Consider the following 24,900-nt stretch of genomic DNA (forward strand, 5'->3'; position numbering starts at 1 on the left):
TACACAGCCCCCCTCCCCAATAAAGATGAAAAACGTCTGGTACGTCACTGTTTCCAAAACTGAGCCTCCAGCTGTTGCAAAACTACAACTCCCAGCATGCACTGCTAGACCGTACATGCTGGGAGTTGTAATTTTGCAACAGCTGGATGTTCCCCCCCCCCCAATGTGAACGTACAGGGTACACTCACATGGGCGGAGGATTACAGTAAGTATCCGGCTGCAAGTTTGAGCTACTGCAAATTTTCTGCTGCAGCTCAAGCTGCCAGCGAGAAACTACTGTGAACCCCCGCCCGTGCGACTGTACCCTAAAAACACTACACTAACACAAAATAAAATAAAAAGTAAAAAACACTACATATACACATACCCCTACACAGCCCTCCTCCCCAATAAAAATGACAAACGTCTGGTACGCCACTGTTTCCAGAACGGAGCCTCCAGCTGTTGCAAAACAACTACTCCCAGTATTGCCAGATAGCCACTGACTGTCTAGGCATGCTGGGAGTTTTACAACAGCTGGAGGCCCCCTGTTTGGGAATCACTGGCGTAGAATACCCCTATGTCCACCCCTATGCAAGTCCCTAATTTAGGCCTCAAATGCGCATGGCGCTCCCACTTTGGAGCCCTGTCGTATTTCAAGGCAACAGTTTAGGGCCATATATGGGGTATCGCCGTACTCGGGAGAAATTGGGCTTCAAATTTTGGGGGGTATTTTCTGCTATTACCCTTTTTAAAAATGTAAAATTTTTGGGAAAACTAGCATTTTAGGTTAAATTTTTTTTTTTTTTTTACATATACAAAAGTCATGAAACACCTGTTGGGTATAAAGGTTCACTTAACCCCTTATTACGTTCCCCGAGGGGTTTAGTTTCCAAAATGGTATGCCATGTGTTTTTTTTTTTTTTTTTTTGCTGTCCTGGCACCATAGGGGCTTCCTAAATGCGGCATGCCCCCAGAGCAAAATTTGCTTTCAAAAAGCCAAATGTGACTCCTTCTCTTCTGAGACCTGTAGTGCGCCAGCAGAGCACTTTTCACCCCCATATGGGGTGTTTTCTGAATCGGGAGAAATTGGGCTTCAAATTTTGGGGGGTGTTTTCTGCTATTACCCTTTTTAAAAATGTAAAAATTTTGGGAAACCAAGCATTTTAGGTAAAAAAAAAAAAAAATTTCACATATGAAAAAGTCGTGAAACACCTGTAGGGTATTAAGGTTCACATTACCCCTTGTTACGTTCCCCAAGGGGTCTAGTTTCCAAAATGGTATGCCATGTGTTTTTTTTTGCTGTTCTGGCACCATAGGGGCTTCCTAAATGCGGCATGCCCCCAGAGCAAAATTTGCTTTCAAAAAGCCAAATGTGACTCCTTCTCTTCTGAGACCTGTAGTGCGCCAGCAGAGCAATTTTCACCCCCATATGGGGTGTTTTCTGAATCGGGAGAAATTGGGCTTCAAATTTTGGGGGGTATTTTCTGCTATTACCCTTTTTAAAAATGTTAAATTTTTGGGAAACCCAGCATTTTAGGTAAAAATTTTTAAATTTTTTTTACATATGCAAAAGTCGTGAATCACCTGTAGGGTATTAAGGTTCACTTTACCCCTTGTTACGTTCCCTGAGGGGTCTAGTTTCCAAAATGGTATGCCATGGTTTTTTTTTTTGCTGTCCTGGCACCATAGGGGCTTCCTAAAGGTGACATGCCCCCCAAAACCATTTGTCGCTCCTTCCCTTCTGAGCCCTCTACTGCGCCCACTGAACAATTAACATAGACATATGAGGTATGTGGTCACTCGAGAGAAATTGGGTTTCAAATACAAGTAAAAATTTTCTCCTTTTTACCCCTTGCAAAAATTCAAAAATTGGGTCTACAAGAACATGCGAATGTAAAAAATGAAGATTTTGAATTTTCTCCTTCACTTTGCTGCTATTCCTGTGAAACACCTAAAGGGTTAATACACTTACTGAATGTCATTTTGAATACTTTGGGGGGTGTAGTTTTTATAATGGGGTCTTTTATGGGGTATTTCTAATATGAAGACCCTTCAAATCCACTTCAAACCTGAACTGGTCCCTGAAAAATAGCGAGTTTGAAAATTTTGTGAAAAATTTCAAAATTGCTGCTGAACTTTGAAGCCCTCTGGTGTCTTCCAAAAGTAAAAACTCATAAATTTTATGATGCAAACATAAAGTGGACATATTGTATATGTGAACCCAAAATTTTTTTATTTTGAATATCCATTTTCCTTACAAGCAGAGAGCTTCAAAGTTAGAAAAATGCAAAATTTTCATTTTTTTCATCAAATTTGGGGATTTTTCACCAAGAAAGGATGCAAGTTACCATAAAATTTTACCACTAAGTTAAAGTAGAATATGTCACGAAAAAACAGTCTCGGAATCAAAATGATAACTAAAAGCATTCCAGAGTTATTAATGTTTATAGTGACAGTGGTCAGAATTGCAAAAAATGCTCTGGTCCTTAAGGTGAAAAAGGGCTCGGTCCTTAAGGGGTTAAGGTTTCAAATTATGTGGTATCACTGTGTGCGTAAATGTCTGAACTATTAAAATATGACATTAAGAAAACCGTAAGGTCAGTGTCATTGAATGTGTCATTATTAGAAACAGAAGCCCCCAAAATTTACAAAATAGAATTTATTTGCCCCACAAATATTTATTTTTTTGTTTCACAGTAGATTTTGTGATAACATTTGTGATGTTATTACAAAGTACAGTTAGTGAAGCCAAAAAAGGAGCCTTTTATGAGTTTGTAGGTGTAAAATGTAAAAGGCTATTACAAAGCAAAGAGGAAAAAAATCAAAAATCCCAATGTCCTTAAGGGGGGTTACATTTTATTTTAATAGTTTGGACATTTCCACACGCGGCAATACCAAATATTTTTGTTAATCTAATTTTTTTCACTTGTAAAATGGAAAAGAGGGTTATTTATTATTTCATTGGGGTGGAAGCTTTTTTACTTATATAAACATTTTTTTTTCCTCTTAACTCCATTGGAGAATATTTATAGCAGTCATTAGATTATGCATAGGCATAGCAGTGATAAGTAATATCGGAGATCTGCTTCTATGGTCTGCCAGAAAAAGATTGCCAAAGTGGGCCAGGAGCAGGTGAGAGGAGATTTGGCTGCCATCTTGACTCATTATACCCCAGAGATTGTGCAGTGGGTGGTCTGATGGTGATATGGTGGCCTCATATTCTCTGTTATGCTTCAGAAGCCGTGATCAGTATTGATCATGGCATCTGAAGGGTTAATATAGGGTATCAGCATGATGGCTGATGTCTGCAATTAGCCGCAGCTCTATAAAGTAAACAGCTACTGCGCTCGATTCATAATCCAGTAGAGACTCAGGACATACATGTACGTCCTGGTGCGCCAAGTACTATGCAGCCAGAGTGTACAGTAACATCCTCTGTTCTCTAGGACCTGTGGCCTCCCCAGACATTGTGACTTTTTAATATCCCTTAAAATCTTAGGGCGCCCTAAATCTACCGGTGTTCTTAGTTAAAAAAAATTCTTCCTCCCCCATTCTCGAGATATGAAGGTTTTTGGATCCTCTCTGACTGACAGTGAATCTGTCAGATGAGCATACCCTTCATTACAATACTGTGTTCTGATGCTGCAGTGAGGGGCTGTGATTTACATAGGGGGTGAGCTGGAGCTGATTGTGTGATTTCAGAGTAGGATGTTGTCAGATCTCTTACAGCACCCTGCAAGTGTAAGGGATGACTACTTGAATGTACACAACATGGGCTCTAAACTGCCAAGACCAAAGAATGATTTGTAGTGTAAGGGTCCTGGCACTGTGGAGTCCACGGTTTGTACATTCCAGTGCAGAGCTATTGCTCCTGTTCTGTACACCTGCCAGGACCTGCAGCCTACAATACAAGTCTTTTAGTGCACAGGACTGGGAGCCGGGATCTGGTGCTGCACTCGCTCCTTCTTGGGGAGCTGAAACAACATGGAGGAGCACAACGGATCACAAATCCCCCCTTACCCCATCCTGCAATCACCCTGCTGTGATGCTATCTAGTCCCCCACTACTTTACCTACTTCCTACTTAAGGGAAACACTCTTCCCCCTAGTGTCGAGGCTCAGACAATCAGATTCAAGAAGAGCTTGTCTCAGAATTAGGTAGATAGAGCTGAGGGAGACCAGATGACAGGGAGTCAGGTACATAAATATATGAGGAAGAGAGCGCATGCTCTTGAAACGCGTATGACAAGGGAGGGTGTCGGTTTTACCGTGGAAAGTTTGTTTGTCGGATTCGGACCAAAATAAAGCTGCAACTTTTTATCCAAGTGCTGGATCAGTTTCTACTTTCTTCGTTGACATAAATAAATGTTTTGTTTTACTTTCACGTCACCCCTAACAATATATAAAGTTTTTTTTAGCATCTGGATAACCCCTTAAAGGGGTATTCCGGGATTTTTTTTTATTTGACTATGCTACAGGGGCTGTAAAGTTAGTGTAGTTCATAATATATAGGTTTTCTTATTTGATTTATTTTTAAACAGCATACAAAATGACTGTTGTCTCAGATTTTTCCCAGGTTGCAATCACTAGTCAGCTGATGACAGGGAGCCTGTCTGCTTCAATGGCTTGAGCAATCGCTTGGTGGGAGTGAGCTCAATCTGCAACTAATGCAACAGCTGTAGGCACCCTGATTGAAAACACAGGTCTTTTGAATGGATGCAGCTGATTTATGTTTTAATGGGTCGGGTGGCTGATGTGTGGGAGGGAGGAAAATGGAATTATAGGATTTGTAGGCAAAGAAGAAAACTCAAACAGGAAATACCAGTTCACAAAAAGCTAGCCACAGTGTTATGGTAATCTCACAACATAGCCATTTAGCCCCAAGACAAGCGCAGATCCTTCCTAAGCATGTCCATTACTGTCTGGCAGGTACGTACTAAAATCACCTTATGGTGGATAACCCCTTTAATTCTTTTAGAATGCTGTGCATTTTCATTTCTTGTGCTTCTCCTTTTATTTTCTATATTAAATCTCCATATTCTGAGCCCTATAACCATACCTCCCAACCATCCCAGATCCGGCAGGACATTCCCGCTATTGGCCCCCATATGTCCCGCATTTAACTGTAAATGCCTCTTAATGAGGCGTCTGTAGTTAAATGCGGTGCTCGGTGGAAGGTTTGACAGAGCCATTGGCTCCTCACCCTGTCAATCACTCTTGTGCTCGCTGGCTCAAGTTAGCCAGAGAACACAAGAGGCCAGGCTGAGCTCTTCCTGCTTCTGCGAACGAGTGACTTCATCAGATGCCGGAGCACAGAGGAAGAGAAAGGAAGAGCCCATGCTAAGGAAGCCCCCGCCGCCGGAGCCGCTGGGAAGAGGGTAAAAGAGCCGCAGAAGGTAAGCATCCAGGAGGGGGAGGGGAAGGGCACTGCTACTGACTACCATGTGGGGGAAACTGTCTGGTACCATGAATGGCTTCCAGAGGAATGTGTTTCCCAACCAGGGTGCCTCCAGCTGTGCAAAACTACAACTCCCAGCATGCCCAGACAGCCAAAGGCTGTCCATGCATGCTGGGAGTTGTAGTTTTGCAACAGCTGGAGGCACCCTGGTTGGGAAACACTGATCTAGGAGCACAAAGTCTGAGCTAAACTTTCAGGCCATAATATTGGTCAATGTATAGAATATTTCTTCGAAGCTAGATGGCTAAAGCTGATGAATAAGGGGAAAGAATTCTGCATCTTTATGCCACAATCTCATCATGTCATACTGAGGAGCGCCTAAGGTCCTGGCAAATGCCCACCTACAGCTCCATGCATATGTCGAGGCCAGTTGGTGCAACACCTGATGGTAGTGGTGTAAGTGCAATCTTTAAAAGTTATCCTCTATATATAGGGTAGGAGACAGGGCTGCCATCAGAGATTTCTGGCCCCCTTACACAGGTAAAGGCCGGGGTTCGCTTCAACCTAGTGGCCTGTCCCTGAGTCTGCCCCCAGGGCCCCCCCCCCCCCCCAATTGATTTTTCTAATTATGCATTTTTAATTAGATTACAGCAGAGGGTAGTGCAGTAAAACACTGTGCTGCAAAGTATGTAACTGCGCCACACTTTGCTATAATCAAATATACCCTATTCTGGATACTGTAAAACTGCCCTAAAAATTTGTGAATATTCCCACATACTGGGGGAGATTTATGAAAACCTGTGAGAGGAAAAGTGGAGAAGTTGTCCATAGCAACCAATCAGGTGGCTTTTTTAACCTGTTGGGGACCACGGGCGTATGGGTACGCCCTTGAGTCCTGGTACTTAATCTGTTGGGGACGAAGGGCGTATGCATACGCCCTTGCGTCCTGTTACTTAACCCCTTAAGGACTCAGGGTTTTTCCGTTTTTGCACTTTCGTTTTTTCCTCCTTACCTTTTAAAAATCATAACCCTTTCAATTTTCCACCTAAAAATCCATATTATGGCTTATTTTTTGCTTCGCCAATTCTACTGTGACATTAGTCATTTTACCCAAAAATGCACGGAGAAACGGAAAAAAAAATCATTGTGCGACAAAATCGAAAAAAAAACGCCATTTTGTAACTTTTGGGGGCTTTCGTTTCTACGCAGTGCATATTTCGGTAAAAATTACACCTTATCATTATTCTGTAGGTCCATACGGTTAAAATGATACCCTACTTATATAGGTTTGATTTTGTCGCACTTCTGGAAAAAATCATAACTACATGCAGGAAAATTTATACGTTTAAAAATGTCATCTTCTGACCCCTATAACTTTTTTATTTTTCCATGTATGGGGTGGTATGAGGACTCATTTTTTGCGCCGTGATCTGAAGTTTTTATCGGTAGGATTTTTGTTTTGATCGGACTTTTTGATCACTTTTTATTCATTTTTTAATGATATAAAAAGTGACCAAAATACGCTTTTTTGGACTTTGGAATTTTTTTGCGTGTACGCCATTGACTGTATGGCTTAATTAATGATATATTTTTATAGTTCGGACATTTACGCACGCGGCGATACCACATATGTTTATTTTTTATTTTTTTTACACTGTTTTATTTTTTTTATGGGAAAAGGGGGGTGATTCAAACTTTTATTAGGGAAGGGGTTAAATGACCTTTATTAACACTTTTTTTTTACATTTTTTTTGCAGTGTTATAGGTCCCATAGGGACCTATAACACTGCACACACTGATCTCTAATGCTGATCACTGGCGTGCATTAACACGCCTGTGATCAGCATTATCGGCGCTTGACTGCTCCTGCCTGGATCTCAGGCACGGAGCAGTCATTCGTCGATCGGACACCGGGGAGGCAGGTAAGAGCCCTCCCGGTGTCCGATCAGCTGTTCGGGACGCCGCGATTTCACCGCGGCGGTCCCGAACAGCCCGACTGAGCAGCCGGGTCACTTTCACTTTCACTTTAGAAGCGGCGGTCAGCTTTGACCGCCGCTTCTAAAGGGTTAATACCGCACATCGCCGCGATCGGCGATGTGTGGTATTAGCCGCGGGTCCCGGCCGTTGATTAGCGCCGGGACCCACGCGATATGATGCGGGATCGCGGCGCGATCCCGCTTCATATCGCGGGAGCCGGCGCAGGACGTAAATATACGTCCTGCGTCGTTAAGGGGTTAAGGACAAAGGGTGTATGCATACGCCCTTGCGTCCTGGTACTTAAGGACAAAGGGCGTATCTATACGCCTGTGGGAATTTTGGTCCCTGCCGTGCGCCGGGTGGGGACCGGACCGGGGTGACTGCTGATATCAATCAACAGGCACCCCGTGCAAATGCCCAGGGGGGTCATTAGACCCCCCCCCCATGTCGGCAATCGGCGCAAATCACAAGTGAATTCACACTTATGATTTGCGCCGATTCCGGGTCATACAGGTCTATGGTGACTAAGACACCTGCGATCCCCCTGAAGTGATAGGAGTGAGGTGGCAGGGGTGCCACCCCTCCTATCCCTGCTATTGGTGGTCACCAATATTGGTGGCGACCACCAATAGCAGATCGGGGGCGGGGGGGTTAACTTTCGTTTTCCCCGTCCTGCCCACCCACAATAAGCGGCGCAGAACGGAGAAACCGGCGGGGACCGGCGCCGAAGATCCACTTACCGATCCGGAGGCTGCGTGCGACGGTGATCGGCGATGTCGTGCGGCAGAAGAGGACGGCTCCCTGGATCCTACAGAAGCCGGTAAGTTGCCTAGCAACATCTGGAGGGCTACAGTCTGAGACCATTATACAGTGGTCTCTAACCTGTAGCCCTCCAGATGTTGCAAAACTACAACTCCCAGCATGCCCAGACAGCTGTTTGGGCATGCTGGAATATCTAGTTTTGCAACAGCTGGAGGACTGAAGTTTGAGACCATTATACAGTGGTCTCTAAACTGTATCCCTCCAGATCTTGCAAAACTACAACTCCTAGCATTCCCAAACAGCTGTTTCCTGTCTGGGCATGCTGGGATTTGTAGTTTTGCAACATCTGGAGGGTCACAGTTTGGAGCTCACTGTGCAGTGTTCTATAAACTGTAGCACTCCAGATGTTGCAAAACTGCAAATCCCAGCATGCCCAAACAGCAAACAGCTGTCTCAGCATGCCGGAAGTTGTAGTTAAGTACCTCCAGCTGTTGCATAACTACATCTCCCAGCATGCTCTTCGGTGATCAGTACATGCTGGGGAGTTGTAGTTTTGCAACAGCTGGAGGCACACTGGTTGGAAAATCCTGAGTTAGGTAACAAAACCTAACTGAAGGTTTTCCAATCAGTGTGCCTCCAGCTGTTAAAAAAATACAACTCCCAGCATGCACGGTCTGTCAGTACATGCTGGGAGTTGTAGTTTAGAAACAGCTGAAGGTTTCCAGCTGTTGCAAAACAACAACTCCCAGCATTTCTGGACAGCCACTGACTGTCCAGGCATGCTGGGAGTTTAGCAACAGCTAGAGGCACCCTGTTTGGGAATCACTGGCGTAGAATACCCCTATGTCCACCCCTATGCAATCCCTAATTTAGTACTCAAATGCGCATGGCGCTCTCTCATTTTGGAGCCCTGTCGTATTTCAAGGAAACAGTTTAGTGCCACATATGGGGTATTTCCGTACTCGGGAGAAATTGCACTACAGATTTTGGGGGGCTTTTTCTCCTTTTACCCCTTATGAAAAGGAAAAGTTGGGGGTTACACCAGCCTGTTAGTGTAAAAAAAATAAGAAAATTTACACTAACATGCTGGTGTTGCCCCATACTTTTTATTTTCACAAGCAGTAAAAGGAAAAAAAGACCCCCAAAATTTGTAACGCAATTTCTCCTGAGTACGGAAATACCTCATATGTGGGGCGTAAAGTGCTCTGCGGGTGCACGACAAGGCTCAGGATTGAGAGCGCACTATGTACATTTGAGGCCTAAATTGGTGATTTGCACAGGGGTGGCTGATTTTACAGCTGTTCTGACATAAACGCAAAAAAATAAATACCAACATGTGACCCCATTTTGGAAACTACACTCCTCACGGAACGTGACAAGGGGTATAGTGAGCCTTAACACCCCACAGGTGTTTGCCAAATTTTCCTGAAAATTGGATGGGAAAAAGGAAAAAAATAATTTTTTCACTAAAATGCTGGTGTTACCTTAAATTTTTCATGTTCACAAGAGAAAATAGGAAAAAAGCCCCCCAAAATTTGTAACCCCATTTCTTCTGAGTAAGAAAATACCCCATAGGTGGATGTAAAGTGCTCTGCGGGCAAACTACAATGCTCAGAAGAGAAGGAGCACCATTGGGATTTTGAAGAGAAAATTTGTCTGGAATTGAAGGCAACGTGTTTACAAAGCCCCCATAGTGCCAGGACAATGGACCCCCCCACATGTGACCCCATTTTGGAAACTAAACCCCTCACGTAATGTATTAAGGGGTGCAGTGAGCATTTACGCCCCACAGGTGTCTGACAGATTTTTGGAACAGTGGTCTGTGAAAATGAAAAATTTTATTTTTCATTTGCACAGCCCACTGTTCCAAAGATCTGTCAAACGCCAGTGGGGTGTAAATACTCACTGCACCCCTTATTAAATTCTGTGAGGGGTGTAGTTTCCAAAATGGGGTCACATGTGGGGGGGTCCACCGTTCTGGCACCACGGGGGGCTTTGTAAACGCACACGGCCCCTGACTACCATTCCAAACGAATTCTCTTTCCAAAAGCTCAATGGCACTCCTTCTCTTCTGAGCATTGTAGTTCGCCAGCAGAGCATTTTACGTCCTAACGTAGGGTATTTCCATACTCAGAAGAGATGGGGTTACAAATTTTGGGGGGCATTTTCTCCCATTACCCTTTGTAAAAATGGTAAATTTGGGGAAAAAACTGCACTTTAGTGAAAAAAAATTTTTTTTTTCATTTACACATCCGATTTTAACGAAAAGTCGTCAAACACCTGTGGGATGTTAAGGCTAACTGGACCCCTTGTTACGTGCCTTGAGGGGTAAAGTTTCCAAAATGGTATGCCATGTGGGGTTTTCTGCTGTTCTGGCACCATAGGGGCTTTCTAAATATGACATGCCCCAAAAACCATTTCAGCAAAATTCACTTTCTAAAATCCCATTGTCGCTCCTTCCCTTCTGAGCCCTCTACTGCGCCTGCCGAACACTTGACATACACATATGAGGTATTTCCTTACTCGAGAGAAATTGGGTTACAAATTTTGTGGGGCTTTTTCTCCTATTACCACTTGTAAAAATTCAAAAACTGAGTCTACAAGAACATGCGACTGAAAAAAATGAAGATTTTGAATTTTCTCCTACACTTTGCTGCTATTCCTGTGAAACACCTAAAGGGTTAACACACTTACTGAATGTCATTTTGGAAACGTTGAGGGGTGCAGTTTTTATAATTGGGTCATTTATGGGGTATTTCTAATATGAAGGCCCTTCAAATCCACTTCAAAACTGAACTGGTCCCTAAATTCGGATTTTGAAAATTTTGCGAAAAATTGGAAAATTGCTGCTGAACTTTGAAGCCCTCTGATGTCTTCCAAAAGTAAAAACATGTCAACTTTATGATGAAAATATAAAGTAGACATATTGTATATGCGAATCAATATATAATGTATTTGGAATGTCTATTTTCCTTACAAGCAGAGAGCTTCAAAGTTAGAAAAATGCAAAATGTTCAAATTTTTCATCAAATTTTCAAATTTTTCACCAAGAAATGATGCAAGTATCGACGAAAATTTACCACTACCAAGAAGTAGAATATGTCACGTAAAAACAAATTTATAAGTAAAAGCATCCCAGAGTTATTAATGCTTAAAGTGACAGTGGTCAGGGGGGGGTTAAGGACCAAGGGCGTACCTGTACGCCTGTGAGAATTTCGACCCCTGCCTCTAGCCAGACGGGGATCGGAACGGGATGCCTGCTGAAATCATTCAGCAGGCATCCTGTGCAAATGCCTGGGGGGTCCTTAGACCCCCCATGTCGGCTATCGCCGCAAATCGCCAATCAATTCAGATCGTCGATTTGCGGCGATTCCGGGCTGATCGGGTCTTTGATGACCCGAAAGCCCGGAAAATAGGGATGATCGGAGCTGTCAGAGACAGCCCCGATCATCCTAAAGGATAGGAGCGAGGTGGCAGGGGTGCCACCTCCTCCTATCCCCTGCGATTGGCCGGTCAGGACTGACCGGCAAATCGCAGGGGCGGGGGTGAAAGTTAATTCCCCCCGCTCTGCCCGCCCCTGGATGTCGGGGCAGAGCGGGGAAAGATGGCGGCAAAGTGCGGGGGCAGTGGATGCAGCGGGGAATGCCGGCGCCGGTTACCTGGGTTCACGCGGGGGCCAGGGACGATGGACCAGTGGTTGACAGGAGACGGCAGGCAAGTGGAGGCAGGCAAGTGGCGGCAATGTCCCAGATGCAGCAGTGAAGATTGCCGTAAAGTGATCTTCACTGTTGCTTCTAGGAGTTTCAAAACTACAACTTCCAGCCTTTGGCTGTCTGGGCATGCTGGGAGTTGTAGTTTTGCGACCACTGTCCTTCCAGAGGTTGCAAAACTACAACTCTCAGCATGCCCAGACTGTCCAGGCATACTGGGAGTTGTAGTTCTGTAACATCTGGCCCTTCAGATGTTTAAGAACTACAACTCCCATCATGCCTGGGCAGTCTCAGCATGCTGGAAGTTGTAGTTTTGCAACATCTGGAAGGGCACTGTTTGGAGACCACTATACAGTGGTGTCCAAACTGTAGCGCTCCAGATGTCAATTCAAAGCATGCCAAGACTGTCCATGCATGCTAGGAGTTGTAGTTCAGCAACATCTGGCCCTTCAGATGTTGCCAAACTACAACTCCCAGCATGCCTGGGCAGTCTGGGCATGCTTGGAGTTGAAGTCTTGCAACATCTGGAGGGATATAGTTTGGAGACCACTATATAGTGGTCTCCAAATTGTTCTCCTCCAGTTCTTGCATAACTACGACTCCCAACATGCCCTTCGGCTGTCTGTGCATGCTGGGAGTTGTAGTATTGCAACAACTGGAGGCACACTGGTTGGGAAACATTGTATGTATCCTAACTCAGTGTTTCCCAACCCGTGTGCCTCCTGCTGTTGCAAAACTATAACTGCCAGCATGCACTGACAGACCATGCATGCTGGGAGTTGTAGTTTTGCAACAACTGAAGGCACATGGGTTAGGAAACACTGAGTTAGGAAACAGACAGTGGTGCGGAAACACTTCGTTAGTCTGTTACCTAACTCAGTGTTTCCCAATCCCAGCTTCCAGCTGTTGCATACAACTACAACTCCCAGCATGCACGGTCTGTCAGTGCATGCTGGGAGTCGTAGTTTCCCCCCCCCCCCCCCCCCCCCACGTGACTGTACAGTGTACATTCAAACGGGCGGGGGTATACAGCAAGTTTCTTGCTTCAAGTTTGAGATGCGGCACATTTTCCGCTGTAGCGGGAAACTCACTGTAAATTCCCGCCTGGGTGAACGTACCCTAAAAACACTACACTACACTAACCCTAAATGAAGAGTAAAACACTACATATACACTACACCCTTACACTGTCTCCGACCCCCCCCCCCCCAATAAAAATAAAAAACGCCTTGTACGGCAATTTTTCAAAAACGGAGCCTCCATCTTCCAGTATTCCCGGACAGCCATTGACTGTCATGTTGGGAGTTTTGCAACAGCTGGGGCACCCTGTTTGGGGAAAACTGACGTACAGCATTTTTGGTGGAGGAGACAAGTGAAACGCTTGCATCCGGGTACACCCTTATGAAAATCCCTAATCCAGGCCTGAAATGCGCATGGCGCTCTCTCACTACAGATCCGTCGTATTTCAAGGAAACAGTTTACGGCCACATATGGAGTATCTCCGTACTCGGAAGAAATTGCACTACCAATTTTCCCCTTATGAAATGGTAAAGTTGGGGTCTACACCAGTATGTTAGCGCAATTTTTTTTTTTTTACACTAACATGCTGGTGTTGCCCCATACTTTTCATTTTCATAAGAGGTAAAAGGAAATAAAGACCCCCAAAATTTGTAACACAATTTCTCCCCCACAGCCCCCACACACACACATACACAGCCCCCATATACACAACCGCCATATACACATACACAGCCCCCTATACTCATACACAGCCCCATATACACATGCACAACCGCCATATACACATACACAACCCCCATATACACATACACAACCCCCCATATACACATCCCCCATATACACATACACAGCCCCCACACACACATGCACAGACCAATATACACATACACAACCCTCATATACACATACACAGCCCCCATATACACACATACACAGCTCCCACACACACACATACACAGCCCCCACACACACATACACAGCCCCCATATTCACATACACAGCCACCACACACATACACAGCCCCCACACACACATACACAGCCCCCATATTCACATACACAGCCCCCACACACATACACAGCCCCTACACACACACATACACAGCCCCATATACACATACACAGCCCCCATATACACATACACAGCCCCCACACACACATACACAGCCCCCATATACACATACACAGCCCCCACACACACATACACAGCCCACACACACACACATACACAGCCCACACACACACATACACAGCCCCCATATACACATACACAGCCCCCATATACACATACACAGCCCCCATATACACATACACAGCCCACACACACACATACACAGCCCCCATATTCACTTACACAGCCCCCATATACACATACACAGCCCCCATATACACATACACAGCCCCCACTCACACATACACAGCCCCCATATTCACATACACAGCCCCCACACACATACACAGCCCCCACACACACATACACAGCCCCCACACACTTACACAGCCCCCACACACACATACACAGCCCCCATATACACATACACAGCCCCCACACACACATACACAGCCCCATATACACATACACAGCCCCCATATACACATACACAGCCCACACACACACATACACAGCCCCCATATTCATATACACAGCCCCCACACAAACATACACAGCCCCCATATACACATACACAGCCCCCTATACTCATACACAGCCCCATATACACATACACAGCCCCCATATACACATACACAGCCCACACACACACATACACAGCCCCCATATTCACATACACAGCCCCCACACAAACACACACAGCCCCCATATACACATACACAGCCTCCATATACACATACACAGCCCCCACTCACACATACACAGCCCCATATACTCATACACAGACCCCATCTACACATCCCCCCAAACACACACATACACAGCCCCCACACACACATACACAGCCCCCATATACACATACACAGCCCCCACACACACATACACAGCCCACACACACACATACACAGCCCCATATACTCATACATAGCCCCCATATACACATACACAGCCCCCACATACACAGCCCCCATACAAACATACACAGCCCCCACACACACATACACAGCCCCATACACATATACACTGCCCCATACACATTTACACTGCCCCATACACATACACTGCCCCCATACACATACACTGCCATACCAGAACAGAACAAAACCCCATACCGCGACTGAATAAAAACGCTATACCAGAACAGAAACATACCACCATACCGTGACTGAATAACACTGCCATACCAAAACAGAACAATATCGCCATACCGTGACTAAATAACAATGCCATACCAAAACACAACAATACTGCCATACCTTGACTAACACTGCAATAACATACCGTGACTGAAGATGCAGTAGATATTTCTGACACATGCACGTTTTATATATATATATATATATATATATATATATATATATACATACACACACACACACACACACACATCAGCGTTGCCCAACCAGGGTGCCTCCAGCTGTTGCAAATCTACAACTCCCAGCATGCCCAATTGCAGTTTTACAACAGCTAGAGGCACCCTGAGAAACATTGGTCTATGTGTGTGTCTGTGTGTGTAAATATCAGTGTTTCCCAACCAGTGTGCCTACAGCTGTTGCAAAACTACAACTCCCACCATGCCCAATTGCAGTTTTGGGGCACCAATTGCAGTTTGCAGTTTTGGGGCACCCTGAGAAACAATGGTGTGTATATGTGTATATATATATATATATATGAATCACCGTGAAAATTCTAGCACAGGACGACTTCTAGTGCGGTGCAAAGTGTCCCCCAGTATGCCACACTGGATCCCCATAAAACTTCCTCCTCTAGGAAACAGCACCCAACACGAAGTCCAGGTATTATGCAGGCTACAAGGTTTTTATTTGCATCAGAGCATAAAGTGCGATGTTTCGGCTAGCAAGCCTTTTTCAAGCAATGCTTGTAGTCTGCATAATACCTGGACTTCGTGTTGGGTGCTGTTTCCTAGAGGAGGACGTTTTATGTGTGTGTGTGTATATATATATATATATATATATATATATATATATATATACACATACATACATACATACACAGAAAATCTGCAGCACTCCAGGCCCAATAATTAAGATTCTACCATATGTGACTGAACTTGCATCTCCATCTCAAACAGGCAGCGCCACAGAAGATCACAACTTTTTTCCTGCACCTTTCTCATAGTGAGGAAGAATACACAATGACATCAGTGACTACAGGTGACGTCTTCTCTATAGTGAGGAGAATACACAATGACATCAGTGACTACAGGTGACGTCTTCTCTATAGTCTTCCCTTATCTAATTCAGATGGTACATACCACTGGGTCCAGCTAAATCTTCTCTCTGCAGAACTTGACGCCCAGATGGCATTGGTTCATTACTTTGTCAGCGGAGTCTGATCCTCTATATGAAAATGATAATTAATATAATGCTGCCAAACACGGACTTCTCTGAAAATAATACTACCACACACTTTATCGTCTGAATAGAATACAATCGCACACTGTACCCTCAAGATATATAATACTACTACACACTGTGCTCTCTGAATATAATACTACTGAACACTGCGCTCTCTGAATATAATACTATTGAACACTGCGCTCTCTGAAAATAAACCTGCCACACACTGTACTCTCTGAATATAATACTACTGAACACTGCACTCTCTGAAAATAAACCTGCCACACACTGTACTCTCTGAATATAATACTACTGCACACTGTGCTCTCTGAATATAAACCTAGCACACACTGTACTCTCTGAATATAATACTACTGCACACTGTGCTCTCTGAATATAAACCTGGCACACACTGTACTCTCTGAATATAATACTACTGCACACTCTGCTCTCTGAATATGATACTACTGCACACTGCACTCTCTGAATATGATACTACTGCACACTGTGCTCTCTGAATATAAACCTGGCACACACTGCACTCTCTGAATATTAAACTACTGCACACTCTGCTCTCTGAATATGGTACTACTGCACACTGCACTCTCTGAATATGATACTACTGCACACTGCACTCTCTGAATATAATACTACTGCACACTGCGCTCTCTGAAAATAAACCTGGCACACACTGTACTCTCTGAATATAATACTACTGCACACTGCGCTCTCTCAATATAATACTACTGCACACTGTGCTCTCTGAATATAAACCTGGCACACACTGTACTCTCTGAATATAATACTACTGCACACTCTGCTCTCTGAATATGATACTACTGCACACTGCACTCTCTGAATATGATACTACTGCACACTCTGCTCTCTGAATATAAACCTGGCACACACTGCACTCTCTGAATATTAAACTACTGCACACTCTGCTCTCTGAATATGGTACTACTGCACACTGCACTCTCTGAATATGATACTACTGCACACTGCGCTCTCTGAATATAATACTACTGCACACTGTGCTCTCTGAATATAAACCTGGCACACACTGTACTCTCTGAATATAATACTACTGCACACTGCACTCTCTGAATATGATACTACTGCACACTGCGCTCTCTGAATATAAACCTGGCACACACTGTACTCTCTGAATATAATACTACTGCACACTCTGCTCTCTGAATATGATACTACTGCACACTGCGCTCTCTGAATATGATACTACTGCACACTGTGCTCTCTGAATATGATACTACTGCACACTGTGCTCTCTGAATATAATACTACTGCACACTGCACTCTCTGAATATGATACTACTGCACATTGTACCCTCTGAATGGTACTACTGCACAATGTACCTTTGGAATATAATAATACCACACACTATACCCTCTGAGTATAATACTGCCACAGATTGTATCCCCTATATATAACACTACCACACACTGCGCTCTCTGAATATGATACTACTGCACATTGTACCCTCTGAATATGATACTACCACACAATGTACCTTTGGAATATAATAATACCACACACTATACCCTCTGAGTATAATACTGCCACAGATTGTATCCTCTATATATAACACTACCACACACTGCACTCTCTGAATATGATACTATTACATACTGCGCCTCTGAATATAACCTTGTCATACATTAAACCTTATATGATACACCATACCTCACCCTCACATATAGTGATAATGCCTCCTGACCTGTGCAGGGGTAATACGCACAGTGATGTCACAGTACAGCGATGAAACACCCAATAATGTCACAATACAGGGATAATATATACAGTGATGTCACAGTGCAGGGATAATACACACAGTGATGTCACCGTACAGAGATAATACACACAGTGATGTCACAGTACAGCGATGAAACACCCAATAATGTAACAATCCAGGGATAATATATACAGTGATGTCACAATACAGGGATAATACAAACAGTGATGTCACAGAACATGGATTATACACACAGTGATGTCACAGTACAGGGATAATACACACGATGATGTCACAGTACAGGGATAATACACACAGCAACATCACAGTATAGGGATAATACACACAGCAATATCACAGTACAGGGATAATACACACAGTGATGTAACCGTACAGAGATAATACACACAGTGATGTCACAGTACAGGGATAATACAAACGATGATGTCACAGTACAGGGATAATACACACAGTGATGTCACAGTACAGTGATAATGCACACAGTGATGTCACAGTACAGTGATAATGCGCACAGTGATGTTACAGTACAGTGATAATGCACACAGTGATGTCACAGTACAGTGATAATGCACACAGTGATGTCACAGTACAGGGATAATACACACAGTGATGTCACAGTACAGGGATAATACACACAGTGATGTCACCGTACAGAGATAATACACACATTGAGGTCACAGTACAGGGATAATACACATGATGATGTCACAGTAGAGGGATAATACACACAGTGATGTCACAGTACAGTATAATGCACACAGTGATGTCACAGTACAGTGATAATGCACACAGTGATGTCACAGTGCAAGGATAATACACACAGTGATGTCACCGTACAGAGATAATACACACATTGGGGGAGATTTATCAAAACCTGTGCAAAGGAAAAGTTGACCAGTTGCCCATAGCAACCAATCAAATCGCTTCTTTCATTTTGCAGAGGCCTTGTTAAAAATGAAAGAAGCGATCTGATTGGTTGCTATGGGCAACTGGGCAACTTTTCCTCTGCACAGGTTTTGATAAATCTCCTCCATTGAGGTCACAGTACAGGGATAATACACATGATGATGTCACAGTACAGGGATAATACACACAGTGATGTCATAGTACAGGGAAACTGCACACAGTGATGTCACAGTACAGGGATAATACCCACAGTGATGTCACCATACAGAGATAATACACACAGTGATGTCACAGTACAGGGATAATACACACATTGATGTCATAGTACAGGGAAACTGCACATAGTGATGTCACCATACAGAGATAATACACACAGTGATGTCACAGTACAGGGATAATACACACAGTGATGTCACAGTACAGGGATAATACCCACAGTGATGTCACCATACAGAGATAATACACACAGTGATGTCACAGTACAGGGATAATACACACAGTGATGTCATAGTACAGGGATAATACCCACAGTGATGTCACCATACAGAGATAATACACACAGTGATGTCATAGTAGAGGGATATACACAGTACAGGGTTAGAACTCACAATGGGGTGAGGATTGGCAGGGGTCAGGGCACAGTATTTATAGTGTTACCTATGTAACCTGCCTGTCATGCCATCATCCACTGTTCACTTGCACTCTGGTCCTTCCTCTGACCCCAGCAGGCCTCCGTATGAGTCTATGATCACATGACCAGCAGGGGAGGAGCTGAGCTGGAGGTTGAGATCGCTGTGTGTATGGCAGTGTTTCCCAAGCAGGTGCATACAGATATAGCAAAACTACAACTCCCAGCATATCCAGACAGCTTTTGGCTATCTGGGCATGCTGGGAGCTGTGGTTTTCAACAGCTGGATGCACACTGCTTGGGAAACACTGCTATAGGAAGGCAGTGAAGGGGTCCATATGTGTACACATAGGACACAACAGAGCAGGTATATTTCCCCTCCCCTGGATCTCCACTGATGGCAGGAGCGGCTCACAGTTGGGGGCCTGGCTGTATGAGTCATCTGTGACTGTGGGGACTCATAATGATGCGCACAGTCCTGAAGCCGCCGGCCACCGCGGTGCCTGTCACAGGAGGGGGGGGAGGGGTGTTCAGCGGTCGGGATTGCTGCCCCCATGAAAAGTGCCTTATAGGAAAAACCGTCCCTGGCTGCAGCGCAGTGGACCGGTGGGGCTAAAGGGCTAGCTGCTTTGGGCCCCCAGGAATGCCCCATACACATACACTGCCCCAGGGGTCAAGTCCTGGAAAAAAAAGGGGGGGGGGGTTGTATGCACAGCCGAGATCGCAGGGGTCCCCAATGGCGGGACCCCTGCGATCAGACATCTTATCCCATATCCTTTGGATAGAGGATAAGATGTCTAGAGGAGGAGTACCCTTTTAAAGGAGTACTCTGGGGCAGTATTCCTGCTCCGTCCTGCCCGGGCTGCAAAAAAAAATGAAAATAAACCATCTCTCACCTTCCTGGGTTCCCGCGGAGCGCCACTACAGCTGATCGGTCCTCCGGTCCATCCTCTTCATACTTCCGGGTGTAACGAAGCGTCACATGGCGCTCAGCCTATCGCCGCCGCGATGTTCTGCCTCGGCCCATAATAGGCTGAGCGCCATGTGACGATTCGTTCACACGGAAGTATGAATAAGATGGACCGGAGGACCCATCAGCTGTAGTGGCGCTCCGCTGGAACCCAGGAAGGTGAGAGATGGTTTAATTTCATTTTTTTGCAGCCCGGGCAGGACGGAGCAGGAAAACTCTGCACCAGAGTACTCCTTTAAGTACCAGGGCACCAAGATGTATATTTACATCCAATGGGGGAGATTTATTAAAACCTGTGCAGAGGATAAGTTGACCAGTTGCCCATAGCAACCAATCAGATCGCTTGTTTATTTTTTTAAAAGGCCTCTGAAAATGAAAGCAGCGATCTGATTGGTTGCTATGGGCAACTGCTCCACTTTTCCTCTGCACAGGTCTTTATATATCTCCCCCAATGTTCTTAAGGGGTTATCATTCTGATAATACACTGTAACAAAAACCTCCTCATGTCCCTATCATCATGATAACACACTGTAAGAAACCTCCTCATGTAATCTTCTTAGAATTGGGGTGACACACTGTAACAAGCCTCCTCCTCATGTAATCACCTTACTACTGGGGTGACACACTGTAACAAACCTCCTCCTCATGTAATCACCTTACTACTGGGGTGACACACTGTAACAAACCTCCTCCTCATGTAATCACCTTACTACTGGGGTGACACACTGTAACAAACCTCCTCCTCCTGTAATCACTTTACTACTGGGGTGACACACTGTAACAAACCTCCTCCTCCTGTAATCACTTTACTACTGGGGTGACACACTGTAACAAATCTTCCATGTAATTACCTTACTGGGGTGACATGTCTCCTCCAGCTCCGCCCCGCCTCCTCCACAGCATCACACAGGTCCTTCAACCACAATCTTCCCTCTCCACCACAGCTAAGCTCCGCCCCAACATGTGATGCTGACATCATCACAGGTCCTACATCTCCAGCATCTAGCAGTCTGGGCCAGGGGAGGAGACGGAGGGAGGGTAAGAACAGAGAGGATGGTCCTGCAGGACTAATGTAAGGAACAGCATTCCTCCTGTGGAAAATGCAAAGGAACGCTGTTCCTGCAGGACTCGAGCCCTGCACTGCCCCCATACACATACACTGCCCCATACCATACACACTGCCCCCATACACATACACTGCCCCATACCATACACACTGCACCATACACATACTCTGCCCCATACACATACACTGCCCCATACCATACACACTGCCCCCATACACAGCCCCCATACACATACACTGCCCCATACCATACACACTGCCCCATACCATACACACTGCACCATACACATACACTGCCCCATACACATACACTGCCCCATACCATACACACTGCCCCATACCATACACACTGCACCATACACATACACTGCCCCCATACACATACACTGCCCCCATACACATACACTGCCCCCATACACCGCCCCATACACATACACTGCCCCCATATACATACATTGCCCCCATACTCATACACTGCCCCATACACATGTACTGCCCCCATATACTCACATGCACTGCCCCCCATACACAGCCCCCATACACATACACTGCCCCATACCATACACTGCCCCATACCATACACACTGCCCCATACACATACACTGCCCCATACACATACACTGCCCCATACACATACACACTGCCCCGTACCATACACTGCCCCATACACATACACTGCCCCATACCATACACTGCCACATACACATACACTGCCCCATACACATACACTGCCCCCATATACATACACTGCCCCCATACACATACACTGCCCCATACCATACACACTGCCCCCATACACAGCCCCATACCATACACTGCTACATACACATACACTGCCCCATACCATACACACTGCCCCATACCATACACACTGCCCCATACCATACACTGCCCCATACACATACACTGCACCCATACACATACACTGCCCCATACCATACACTGCCCCAATACACATAAAATGCCCCCCATAAGCATACAATGCCCCCCATACACATACACTGCCCCCATACACATGCACTGCCCCCATACACATACACTGCCCCCATACACATACACTGCCCCATACACATACACTGCCCCCATACACAGACACTTCCCCCATACTCATACACTGCCCCCATACTCATACACTGCCCCATACCATACACACTGCCCCATACACATACACTGCCCCCATACACATACACTGCCCACATACACTGCCCCCATACACATACACTGCCCCATACACATAAACTGATGACATACACTGTCCCATACACATACACTGCCCCCATACCTTACACACAGCCCCATACATATGCACTGCCCCATACACATATACTGCCCCTATATACACACACGTACACAACCCCATGCACACATACACTGCCCCTATAAACACACACGTACACAACCCCATACACACATACACAGTCCCATACCATATAAACTGCCCCATACACATGCACTGCCCCATACACATACACTGCCCCATACACATACACAGCCACCATATACACACATACACAGCCCCCATACACAAAAACAGCCCCATACCATATACACTGCCCCTATATACACACATAGACACAGCCCCCACACACAGTCCACCATACACACAAACACAGCCGCCCCCCCCCCCCCCCACACACACATACAGCCCTGTACCATATACACTGCCCCATACACATACACTGCCCCCATACACTGCCCCATACACATACACTGCCCCCATACACATACACTGCCCCATACCATACACACTGCCCCATACACTTACACATACACCCATACAAATATACTCGCATACACAGCCCCATATACTCACCTACACTGCCCCATACACATGCACTGCTCCCATACACATACACTGCCCCCATATACACACACATACAGAGCCCCCATATACACACATACACAGCCCCATACAAAATACACTGCCCCATACACATACACTGCCCCCATCTACACACACATACACAGCCCCCATATACACTGCCCCATACACATGTACTGCCCCCATATACTCACATGCACTGCCCCCCATACACTGCCCCTATGTACACGCACATACACAGCCCACATATATACTGCCTCATACACATACACTGCACCATACACATATACTGCCCCTATATACACACATACACAGCCCCATACCATATACATAGCCTCATACACATACACTGCCCCTATATACACACACACAGCCATACACATACACTCAGGACCAGTTTTAGATTTAATGTGGCGCTGGGCAAAATTAAAAGTGGGGCCGCAAAAGCCAAACAAGTTAGATTTTATTGTGAAACGACTGATGTAGTTACAAAGTAAAATTGGTAGTGCATAAAACAAGCGCTTGTAGGGGTCTGTAGGTGGAAAACTGAAAGCGTTATGGTTTTTAGAAGGTGGGGAGGAAAAAACAAAAGTGCAAAAACGGAAAAACGCTGAGTCCTGAAAGGGTTAAATGATCAGGAGCACAAGCCACAAAGCGTATGTCCCTGTAGACACACAATATTTGCTAGACACACAATACCGCTATATTGTTCCAAATTAAAAACCACGATAAAAAGACCAATATTCTGACATACAATAACATATACTGTAGTGGTAGATACCAACTATACACTGGCACCCTGCAGATCGAATGAGGCCGGGTTCACATATGTCAGGCGTGCACTGGAGGGAAACTAATGCTAGAACTGATCCCATTTATTTGAATGGGGCAGTTCACAATCATCCAGCGTCTTAATTTTGACACCGGATTGTTGGACACACCGGAGAGGGAGGTTTGGATTACACCCCCTGAAAAACACTACTGTGCGTGTGTGTATGTATATATATATCATAGGAAAGAAAAATAAAATATATATATATATATATATATATATATATATATATATATATTTCCCAACCAGAGTGTATCCAGCTGCTGCAAAACTACAACTCTCAGCATGCTGGGATTTGTAGTATTCCAACAGCTGGAGGCACCCTGGTTGCGAAACATTGATATATACACACACACATGCATAAATCAGTGTTTCCCAACCAGGATGCCCCCAGCTATTACAAAACTATCAATCCCAGCATGCCCAAATAGCCTAAACAGCTGGAGGCACCCTGTTTGGGAAACACTGTTAACAATATATATATATATATATATATATATATATATATATATACAAAGTCCCGAAATCACAGCACCAGTCAGGTCATGGATCTTGAAATACTGGATTATTTTATTCTTCCCCA

General features: G+C 45.0%; 1 long non-coding RNA gene across 2 annotated transcripts in view; it reads left to right on the plus strand.

Annotated features, from left to right (window-relative positions):
* Positions 1 to 4,474: 4,474 nt before the first annotated feature.
* Positions 4,475 to 24,900, plus strand: part of LOC130295454 (uncharacterized) — a 61,546-nt gene continuing 41,120 nt past the window's right edge. For both annotated transcript variants that reach the window (XR_008848833.1, XR_008848832.1), the window contains exon 1: positions 4,475 to 5,377. This is a non-coding gene — a long non-coding RNA (uncharacterized LOC130295454). The remainder of the gene's footprint in view (positions 5,378 to 24,900) is intronic.

The sequence above is a fragment of the Hyla sarda genome, chromosome 11 (assembly GCF_029499605.1).
Source record: "Hyla sarda isolate aHylSar1 chromosome 11, aHylSar1.hap1, whole genome shotgun sequence".
NCBI lineage: Eukaryota > Metazoa > Chordata > Amphibia > Anura > Hylidae > Hyla > Hyla sarda.